At 38.5% G+C, this 12078-nt stretch overlaps 1 protein-coding gene across 2 annotated transcripts in view; it reads left to right on the plus strand.

Annotated features, from left to right (window-relative positions):
• The window catches only part of LOC145984281 (inactive phospholipase C-like protein 2), a 744169-nt gene that overhangs the window by 486709 nt on the left and 245382 nt on the right, over nt 1-12078 (plus strand). The gene's annotated exons all lie outside the window — the stretch shown is intronic.

The following is a 12078-nucleotide window of genomic DNA, read 5'->3' on the forward strand; positions in this document are numbered from 1 at the left end:
TTTGGTACTAATTCTTTATCAATTGAATTATTTTGAGATCATAGCAAATGCCAAATCATTTTTAAATGTAAAACCCACATTATTTTTTACTTGTCTAAAAGATCTGCAACTAATTTATAGAAAGCAAAGCAGAAAATTGCAAGTCCTCTGACTGCATCCGATCAAACTGCCTTTTACTATTTCCCTCAACGATACTCATTAGATTGGAGCCATGCAGAACTTGGTGAAAATATTCATGTACGAAGCCATTAAATGGCCTTTGACAATCTTCATGAACGCTTGCGATGACGTAATTAGATTCGTGAAATGTTTAATCTCTTAAAGAGGACGAAAATATGAGAAAAGCCCAAATCCGCACTCTGTGGAAGCGCTTGGAGAGCTCTTATCTCGTCTTTCCCTGTTTTCCCAATCTCCTTTTCTGCGGGATTTCAGAAGCCGATCTTGTAATTAGGAGCGGCAGAACATTGCGAACATAAGCTAATACTTTTTCTATCGTTTACTACAGGCGATTTTCACGTCGGCTTCGATAATTTATTTTCTGTCTTCTTCGGATTTCAGAAAAGATAAAAGACTCAGAGCGAGATAGCGGGTTTCAAGACGAGAGAACTGAATGTTTACAAATGTTTTCACACCCAAGTAGCAAGCTACGCACTACTTGCTTCTTTAGAGCAGCATGCAACGCTCGAGTGTGTAGAATCGAATATGATGTTAATGTGACAATAATCGCATACACATGTATGTAAAATATTCGGCTTGGTAGTTTCAACCCACAATCATCTATTTCATTTTCATATATCACCGTGAATTGGTACATTTTAACATGGGTATGATGACTATGCTCACTTAAGTTTCAATTTCACTGCGTTTTTTCTTCACAATCCATATTTGAGAGCCCACTACCGCAGACAAATTACGGTACGACTGGGCGTCAAGTGTATACTGCTCGTTTTGCAAGTTCGAGCGTTCTTCACTCGAGCGAAAAAGCATCGTCCGTGCGAACTATTTACCGCTAGAGCGAAATCCTCTTGCTGCAGCACTCTAGTATACATGGTATTAATTTTTAAAACGCACGTAAACGAATCCAAACCTGCACATTGCAGTCTCGTAGCGCTATACCCTGTCCCGAGAATCTGTGGAGCAAGGCCGCACATAACTGTAGAGAAGGGGAGAAAGCAAGTGGGCGGAGCGAAGCAGTACGCACTGCTAATAACAGCTGGTAGCAGCAGCCGCATTTTCTTCTCACGCGTCATTGGTCGAGCCCTCTCGAGTCACTACTTGTGTAGAGACTTGTTTTCGTTCGCTTACTCCAGAGGTTTGATGGTAGAGTTTACATGACTTCACTTCGAATGATGTGATTTGTTTCTGAGTGCTTTAAAAACGAATAATACCATGCATCGTGCTTTTAGGAAGCAAGTACAGTGAGTTTGAAGTGACATCATACTTGTAGCACGCTGCACCACCATATTCGCAAGCCGACTTGTAAACAAAGAGTAGGAAAATAAGAACACTTGCATTATATTTGCAGAGCTTTGTCTTAGTGCAAATTGCATAGTTGTTTTATTTATGTGTGCGATTTCGGGAATATTGAGTGCAATAGAAAGTAATTTTGTGTCGTCTGAAACTACTACTTCTTATGTGCGCAATCGACAGAAATAGATGCGGTTAAAAGGGTGAAGTTGTATTGTTGTGTTGATCCGTATGAACTAGACTCTAAATAAATGAAAAAGGATATAATATTAGGTTACAGAGCCAAAAATTTCAGTATTTAAAGGTAGAACATATAACCATGGTGGTTGATTTTAATTTCCATTATTTTACAGTGGCATATTGAATTGAAACAAACACACCAACGAAGTTAAGTTGATGAAATTGCTTTAAGTCCACTTTATGGATATATAAGGTAATCAGGACTTTAACTACAGTTTAAAGTGGGTTCCACCGGGACCCCTTAATTACAAGACGATAAATTTACCACATTTTTTTAGAAATTAAATGGAAACCCCTAAGCGGTGGGGCTTCAATTTTTTTTTTTTTTTTTTTTACACAATTCTCTGTTTTCACATTGAGGACAATACAAACCCAGGATTCAAACCGGGACCGCTGGCGTCGTAATGGACAATGCTATCCACTCTGCCACTGAGGTCGACAGGACTAAGCTATCGGGGAGGCCCAGCGAAGCAAGGAACAAGGCCTCATGATGTCGTAAAGATGTAAGATATAAATGAAGAGCGATAGGCATTTTTCTTATGATTGTCTTCGTAGGTAGCTGTACATATTTAAAATCTCTATTATCGTTTCTTTTTGAGAATCATTTAATCTCATACTTACTTAAAAGTAAAGTAAGTTACTTGTTTTTATTACATTCGTCAGACAAGCTGCTTTTTCCTCTCTTGCTGGAAAGAAAACAACGAACTGCATTCCTTTCGGATCCGTCTTCACCAACTGCTATTTCTTCGGTTTTACTGTTCTACATCTGATCATTAATTGTGGCAGTAGCCAATTATATGCGCTTCAACCAACAACTTAGAGCCCCAGCTTGGCTTCGAGACGATACTTCCATGCTACGATATTTTCATGTGGCCTTGGCATTTATCGTTGATAATGACGTCGTTGTTTTGGCGAAGAGCATACATTAAAATTAACTTTGGATTTGTTCGGAAGTTCCAAGAGGTTACGACATGAGATCGAAGTGTCTTTACTTGGCCTCGTTGCGGAACTTGTGTCACGGAGGTTGTGTACCTACTAGTTTATTCTGTGCAAATAAGAATTTTCCTCGTTGTAATTCAAGTTAGAAGGCTAAAAACAAGCACGCAGTACTCAAGTGTGCAACCTCTGCGTCCGAGAGTGTCGAGTGTTTGACTCGGGACTCAATATAAGAGGTGAAATTTAGTCCAGAGTAGGGCATGCGTTTGCATGTTAATTGATTTGGTCATCGTTCATAGAATAATTTATTTTTCTTTCCTTTTTACCTTTCCTCTTTTCCTTTCCATTTTTCCTTTTCCTCTTTCCCTTTTCCTCTTTCCTCTTTTCCTTTCCGTTTTTCCTTTTCCCTTTCATTTTACCTTTCCTCTTTTCCTTTCCGTTTTTCCTTTTCCCTTTCCTTTTTACCTTTCCTCTTTTCCTTTCCATTTTTCCTTTTTCTTCTTACCTTTCCTCTTTTCCTTTCCATTTTTACCTTTCCTCTTTTCCTTTTCTTTCCTTTGTTTTTCCTATTGTACCCGCATTTTTTACTTTCCCTTTCAATTGACATCATTTGTTTTCATTCTTTACCTCTGTTTTCCTCTTCAATTTAATTTCTGTGTTTCCCTCTATTTTCTTTTGCTTCTTGTTCCTTTCTTTTTAATATCGTCTCTATCTCTTTATTCCTCTTAGCATTCCGTTTCCTTATTTTCCATTTATTCCAGTCATCTTCCCATTCTCCTTTACTCTCCGTTTCCTTAAATTTCGTTCCCTTTCCACGCCATAATCATACTTACCTACATGAGAACACTCGTAAATAAAACCAAGAAAAGATATGCACATCGAAACGGTTACAACTGAAGAAAAATCGGGCAGATGAGAAACCGATTCACACCTTTGTGCTTGCAACGAGCACGCATAATCACCCCCACTTTAATTTAATCTGCAGCTGCCAATACCCCCCCCCCCCTTTTCTCATTTTCGCATCCGTGCAGATGATACACTTCAATCACCAAACCATGAAAGGTCCAACTTAGCTCTAATTCTGTCCAAAAGCCCTTATCTTGGGAGAAATTGCTTCTTGGGCGCTTCAGTATTCAATTTCACAGGGGGGACATACTGAAAATGTAAGAATACGTGAACATTTTTGAAGACAGATGCAAGTAATTTCTTCTTTTTTAAAGAAAGGATGATTTATAAAATCTCCCGGTTTTATTGAGAATGTTGAAATCTCTTTTCAGACCAAACTGGAGAAAAAGTTTGAATATCACTCTTACAAAGGCGACATCTAACAGAGTCGATTTTTGAATCAATTTTTAAAATTATATCAACCTTGCTAGAAACAAAAGTAAAATTGATCCATGCCACGAAAGCACATAGAAGTTGTGCAGAAGATCCCACACATTCTTGATCTTGACCATAGTCGAGGTGTTATCAGCACCACGTTCCTGGCACTTAACTGGCGCTCCAAGCCTTGGAAAATCCACAGATATCAACAGCACATTCTGTACTCTGTCCCAGCAGTCTGTGGAGCAAGCGAACCAGTTCTCTGCGCAAATAGTGGCTCGAAAGGGCTCGACTAATGAAAGCGTGAGAGGGAAAGAAATTTGCATTGGGAAAACGCAACTGCATCTACCTGCCGTTTGCAGCAGTTCGAACTGATTTGCTTTGCCCACTCGCTTTCTTACCATCTCTACCGTTATGCGCAGCATTGCTCCACACACTCCTGGGGCGTAATATATGCATCCAGGGATCCTGCTTTCTACACTCTGTCCCTGAATCTCTGGAGCAGGCATACGAAAACAAGTCTCTGCGCAAGTAGTGACTCCAAAGAACGCGTGAGAGGGGAAATAAGTAAGTGGAGGAGAAAACGCTGCTACAGCTACCAGCAGTTTGCAGCAGCGTGCAATGAATTGCTCCGCCTACTAGCTTTCTCTCCTCCTCTACTGTTATGCGTGGCCATACTCCGCAGATTCCAGAAACAGAATGTAGCAGATGATAACGAAGCTTGTGTCGCCCCAGTCGAATCTGGTCATACTTCCATTTGAAAATAGGGAGTTCAACATCTGCGCGTGCATAAATTATCTATGACTTGCACAAGAATCGAATGTTCGGGAATTAATCTGCATTTCTTAAAGATAACAAAATTAATAATTATGTAAACGTTTTTGGCATTGGAAAAATATATTAGAAAGGTACGTTATTTACAACTTTGATTATTTTATGTAAATATTGTAAAAATTTAAATTGCATTATGTAATTATGTAAATCCATAGATACGTGTAAATATCGACCAAGTTTGCTTGGTATTGTGTAAACTACCATTTAGTATAAAAAGGAACCAGATTTCTTTATATTTCCGCTATCTTACCCGATTGCTAGTATCACAAGTCTATCTCGTACGGAGAACTGCCCAGTCCTTTGTGGACGCTGCAATTTGGTTGGGTTAGTTTCTCATAAACCTGCTGCTTCGGCTCTGGGTTCTTGCGATAACAAAAAGCAACCGTGAATAATCTTGGACGGGTTACCCGTTACAGATTTGCACTCAGATCTGCATCAGTTAACCTGAATCCAAGATTTCCAGTGGATAAGTGAAATTGTATACTTTGCATAAACGATAATAAACCAGACTTTATTGGAAGAAAGTTCCATACCCTTTCATTTCTAACTTAAGAAAGGTATAAAATCCGACACAGTGACCAATCAGGGCCTGCAAATTAGTTACCCTAATACCTAACTGAGAAGTCCGATCAACGATAACTTAGCAACCCATCCTAGGCCCTAGAAGGGCCAGGGTCGGTGCGTGTCAAGTTTGCCCTCCACCTATACACCAATTCAACGGCTAGGATTTACGTTGTTACTGATGCCAAATTTAGATTCTAAAATATTGCAATGGTCGTTTGTAAAGCTATCCCTTTGAGTGAAGGACTATTTATTACATTGTCACGAAATGTCCATTACATGTAATTACATGTAAACTATTTATTATTTGAACGAAGCATTTGATATGTAAATATATCTATTTCTAAAGTTTGTTGTCTATCATAGCAGTCAGACAACTTTTGTTTGTGGAAGGTTTGATTTATTCCCACTTCATGCTCCGATAGGCTAATTTTTCATTTAGACTACATAGAACTTCATTTAGCTATTTATACATCCAAGAGAATATTCTGGGCATGAATGGAAATATTGAGAACAGATATTAGATGCTGTATGACAAAATCAGTTAGATTATGAAATCCTGTCTCATTCAGTCAGTTTACTTGTATTCCTTTCTAGACAATTTCCATTTTATAAATCTGTGTAACAGCAGATTCCAACAAACTCGTATTTCACATCTCTTTTTCTGAATTTGCATCGCTATTCGACAAAGATCTTTACAATTTTTACAAAATCGATGTAAAGGAAACTCTTGAAATAACAACTCATCAAGATTATGTAAATCATCTCTTATATTCTTTTACACGTGAAGTACCATCAGATATTTCGAAAACCGCGGAAGGAAGTGTAGTTTGTATTTGTTTAAATCCACTTTATGGCAAGATAGGCTAATGGTTTGATTGATTGATTTGATTTATTTTATTTTACTTTATGCCATTTTTGGTTTATTTTGAAGGGTTAGGCACATCGAGAAATATATAGAATATAGATTTTTTACATTGAAGACTCCTTGCATAATTTTTCGGAAAATTTGGATATGGAAAAAAATTAGGTATTCAAAATTAGACTGATCATAAAATACTATGTTGATGATATCAAAAGATATCAGTCGGATATAACAATTCAGTTTCTAAATCTACGTGATGCTAAGGAAATTTGAGAACTTGGCTGTTGATCAACAGGTAAAAAATATGACCGATACAAAACTTCGAAGGCAGGCTGCAAACATCCCAGTTTTCCTTCTTTGAGCTTTCCTATTTCTCCAGTGTAAAGTTTGGAAGAAAGGAGGAAAAAAACGAGACTCCTGTTGCAGATTGTTACGGCAGCTGTAACTCGTTTCCTCCTCAACACTCGAGACGGTAAAGTGAGTTCCTGCGACCACGCATAGAATTCGTGAATAAGCGTGGGGATTCGCGGTTCCCTCAAGCCCCGTCCCAGGAATTACCTTCATCAATCCACTGGGAGCGGGCACAGCGTGCAATCTCCGCTTGCATCTAAGGACTGCCCGGGAGGAGAGCATAAATTTTACAAGACCGGAAAGACCTGAAAATTTCCCGGGTTTTACGCTTCGCGACCTACCTTGATTTTTCATTCATAACCTTCCATTTTTTTTCTGTCCCCCACGTCGGCTCTCAAATTGCTAAAACTCCGCTATCCCGTCTGCTAATTATTTCACATTATTTCCACATTGACGTCCGCAACTTTGGTCCTTGTGTGGTCGTGTTCTCACAACTCCCGTCATAAATTATGGAATGGAATTCGTATGCGGAATGCCTGTTCTAAAAATAGCACAGCAACGCTAAGGGTGGGCATCAAATTTTCATCGCCTTTCCAAAACAGTTAACAGGTTTCGAAATTTTTGGTGAGAGAAAATAACATTTGAGGTCATATCATTTCTACCCAATTGATTTCACGCGTTTCAACATGCCAGTCAATGTGTTCGAATCCATTACTGTATCACTTTAGTTTGCTGAATTTTTGTATTTCACATTTGTACTCGCATGTATGGAACATGAGTGATAATAACAGTATGTTCGGAGTTCGAAGTCGGGGCCCGAAATTTCGCTATACGCTACGCTAATTGATAGATTACGAAAGTCTGTTTATGTTCATGCATAGGAAAGAAAAACTGATTATTACAACAACAATTTTTACTCTCTCGCCCTTCCTACTATTGTGATTTATATTTTAAATCCAGCTCAAAGATTCCGAAGAGGTATGAATATTTGTGTTTATTGAATAATTAGAGAAAAATATGTATTGTGCAATTAGCAACTAGATTCGAAAGGCGAGTTGCGTGAAAATTCAGATATACGAAATATTTTCATACGCTAAAAGTTATCGAGATTACTGAAAACATGGGAAACCAAGAACTATACTAAAATTATGTTCCAAATACTGGATATTAATATTACTAGATTACTACATTAAAAATATTCACATGTAATTAATTTATAAAATCATGATGTGTAATGTAACTTCTGTGTAGAAAATATAAATTCACTGTACCGTCATTCGTAGAAACATACGGACCGTAAGTGCATGAGAATTATGTTAGAAATATATATTAAAATATGATTATAAAAATGCCACGTCGTTACGTAAGTAATAAATCTCGGGTGCTTGTATTCATATCAGCGATATCCCGGAAACAAAAAGAAAGCGAATCATTTTGAAAGGTCATAACGTTAGCTTATCTATTAGTTTTCAGCGATTTCATGTAACGTATTGCCGGACCTTGTGGCCGAGTGGTTAGCACATCGCGCTGCGTCGCCAAGGGTCCCGGGTTCGAATCCCGTTCGGGCTTGGTTGTTTGTGAATGACCATTCATCAATTTCATCATTTCATCACTCATCCCCATCTTCACAAATTAGCCAAGAGGAACAAAACGCGAAGTAAAATAAACTCAATCAATCAATTCATGTAACGTATTGAATTGCCCAACTAAGAAAATCGAATTAAGTTTTTTCATACCCATTAAACTCACAAAAAATGTTATGTGCTCCTTATGAATGATTTGTCCACGTCCCACACTCACTTCATAGAACAGCAGAAATATGCAATAAAACACAAGTCTTATTCTTGACAGAAGTTATACGCACTTGCGATTTAGTCTCAATCTGATATGGATAAGATCCTACGAATTGTCAAGCCTTACGTGTTATTAATATATTATATATTATAACACGGTACTGGATGAGCGTTTCATGATTCTTTATACATTAGAATGTAACTTTGGATAAAACGAGGGTAGTTTTAAGAGTCAAGATGACATTGAAAATATTTGCTGTGGGTGTCTTGCAGTTTAATCGTTAAGCCCATTGTGGAATTTTGACAGAAACCGTAACTGGACTCGGAAGAAATCAATTTGTAAAGAATCACAACAAGCACGATGATCAGGAGTGGCAGGATATTCATACATCTCAAGAATACGCTTAACTTAATAAACAGGTACCGAAGGGATGTATAAAATCCAAAATACAATCCCATGCAATACTTAATCTTGTTTACATACCCCATCGTTTCTATGTGTTGATAAACTTTAAAAGGGTAGAAATAAAAATAATCATACACATCGATGAAAAGGTATTCTCCGTGATGTAGTGGTCAACGTAAAGCCATACGAAGTGTTTGAACCCTGGCTAACGCAGGGGTATATATGTTTTCCATCATCCATTTCATCATTCATCCTTATCGTTGCTGTTAATCTAAGAGGTAGAAAAGCGACGTAAATCAACTGAATAGAAAGAAAGATTTTCTCGTGATACCCATCAGGAGAATTCTGAAAAGGTTTCCGAGTTTGAGGTATAACGAAATATGCATTTGCATCTTAAAAATTGCCTGTGAATTTCCTACCAACAATGCTTTAAATTAACAAAAATGTTTGTATTTCGTATTTTAGTGATTTAATATCCATATTCTGTCTTCTCTACTTAAAAGTGTCTATTATATTTAATGATGTAGTGTTTGAATATATGAGGGAATAATTTCTCATCGAGGTTCGGATCCAGGACACTTGAATTTCCACCATGGCAATTTAAGAACTTCAATAAGAACTTTAAAAAGTATCTGATAACCTGTCGGGTACTACTGGAGAGGCTGTTGGTAATAGAATTTCTTTCAACTGTATAGATCACAAATTAGATATATTGGCATAGATGCTTTAGAAATACGAGCTCTATGTACGAAACTTGTTGAAGTACTTACTGGATCGACGACAACTTGTTGAAGTACTTACTGCATCGACGACAACTTGTTGAAGTACTTACTGCATCGACGACAATTTGTTGAAGTACTTACTGCATCGACGACAACTTGTTGATGTACTTACTGCATCGACGACAACTTGTTGATGTACTTACTGCATCGACGACAACTTGTTGATGTACTTACTGCATCGACGACAACTTGTTGAAGTACTTACTGCATCGACGACAACTTGTTGAAGTACTTACTGCATCGACGACAACTTGTTGAAGTACTTACTGCATCGACGACAACTTGTTGAAGTACTTACTGCATCGACGACAACTTGTTGAAGTACTTACTGCATCGACGACAACTTGTTGAAGTACTTACTGCATCGACGACAACTTGTTGAAGTACTTACTGCATCGACGACAACTTGTTGAAGTACTTACTGCAACGACGACAACTTGTTGAAGTACTTACTGCAACGACGACAACTTGTTGAAGTACTTACTGCATCGACGACAACTTGTTGAAGTACTTACTGCATCGACGACAACTTGTTGATGTACTTACTGCATCGACGACATCTTGTTGATGTACTTACTGCATCGACGACAACTTGTTGAAGTACTTACTGCATCGACGACAACTTGTTGAAGTACTTACTGCATCGACGACAACTTGTTGAAGTACTTACTGCATCGACGACAATTTGTTGAAGTACTTACTGCATCGACGACAATTTGTTGAAGTACTTACTGCATCGACGACAATTTGTTGAAGTACTTACTGCATCGACGACAACTTGTTGAAGTACTTACTGCATCGACGACAACTTGTTGAAGTACTTACTGCATCGACGACAACTTGTTGAAGTACTTACTGCATCGACGACAACTTGTTGATGTACTTACTGCATCGACGACAACTTGTTGAAGTACTTACTGCATCGACGACAACTTGTTGAAGTACTTACTGCATCGACGACAACTTGTTGAAGTACTTACTGCATCGACGACAACTTGTTGAAGTACTTACTGCATCGACGACAACTTGTTGAAGTACTTACTGCAACGACGACAACTTGTTGAAGTACTTACTGCAACGACGACAACTTGTTGAAGTACTTACTGCAACGACGACAACTTGTTGAAGTACTTACTGCATCGACGACAACTTGTTGAAGTACTTACTGCATCGACGACAACTTGTTGAAGTACTTACTGCATCGACGACAACTTGTTGATGTACTTACTGCATCGACGACATCTTGTTGATGTACTTACTGCATCGACGATAACTTGTTGAAGTACTCACTCTATCGTTGAAGTACTCACTCTATTGACAACTTGTTGAAGTACTCACTCTATTGACAACTTGTTGAAGTACTCACTCTATTGACAACTTGTTGAAGTACTCACTATATTGACAACTTGTTGAAGTACTCACTCTATTGACAACTTGTTGAAGTACTCACTCTATCTACAACTAGCTGAAGCATATACTCAATTGACAACAGAAGCTGGCATTGCTACTGGAGGCAGCATGTCTCGAAGTTGGTTCCAGATAATCATCCTGAGAGTGACGAAAGCAAGCAAATTTGTCCTTCGATCTTCTAAGCAAACACAAGGCTTACTTCCGAAGGGAGATGTGTGTGTCTTTGTGTGCTTAGTGGGCCTTCTTCCTTTCTCTTAGCCCTCTCGCGCCTTTGCCTGCCACGTTGCCGCTTTGGTGAGCTTGAGTGTGCGACCTCGATCGATCCAATGAGATGTCGACTGGCGAAATGTTCCGAATCAGCATCAGTGGGAATTTCCTTCTATTAAATCGTGCTGCTTAAAGAGACTTTACAAACACATAACGTAGTATAACGTAAATTCTTTATGAGCAATTTCAACGCCAAACCAAGATGAAAAGGCACACACAGGAGAAAGCAGCGGCGGTTGGTGGTTCTCAATTGAGTGAAGGGCTAGTAGGAAAAAGTAGGGTAATGGAGAAAATTAGATCAATAGTTACACATACTTATTAGAAACCCAATTTGCTAATAAGTATGTGTAATTATTGATCTAATTTCCTCTTTACCTATTTTTTCCCTACTAGCCCAGCCCTTCACCTAAAGCAGAGCCACCAACCGCCAATGGGAGAAAGAGACCTTAATCGTAGTACTAGGTCTCCCCGATGACACAGTAGTATTGTCGCCTTGTAATTAAGGGGTTCCAGGTTCTACACTCGGTGGAGGGACATTGCACGGTGGTTCGGATCTCACATTAAACTGTAGATCCAGTCCCGATTTGACTATCTGTGCATAAAAATGCATTTGAAGCGCAACTCAAACAATTAATCGTAATGCTCTTTAAATTGTGTAGATGTAATATCTTGACACGAGCAGATTTTCTCCCGGGAAGTCCGTGTCAGTGGTAAGTGCCTGTGAGAACCATAATCTTAGATATACAATCATGTTGAGATCAGATTATTAATGGGTGTGCTTAAAGCCAGTCTTGTTATTTACCATTCACGTGCATAGTCTCTTCTAAAATTAGCAGTCAATAT

Source organism: Lepisma saccharinum, chromosome 2, assembly GCF_977018435.1.
Source record: "Lepisma saccharinum chromosome 2, izLepSacc3.1, whole genome shotgun sequence".
Lineage (NCBI taxonomy): Eukaryota > Metazoa > Arthropoda > Insecta > Zygentoma > Lepismatidae > Lepisma > Lepisma saccharinum.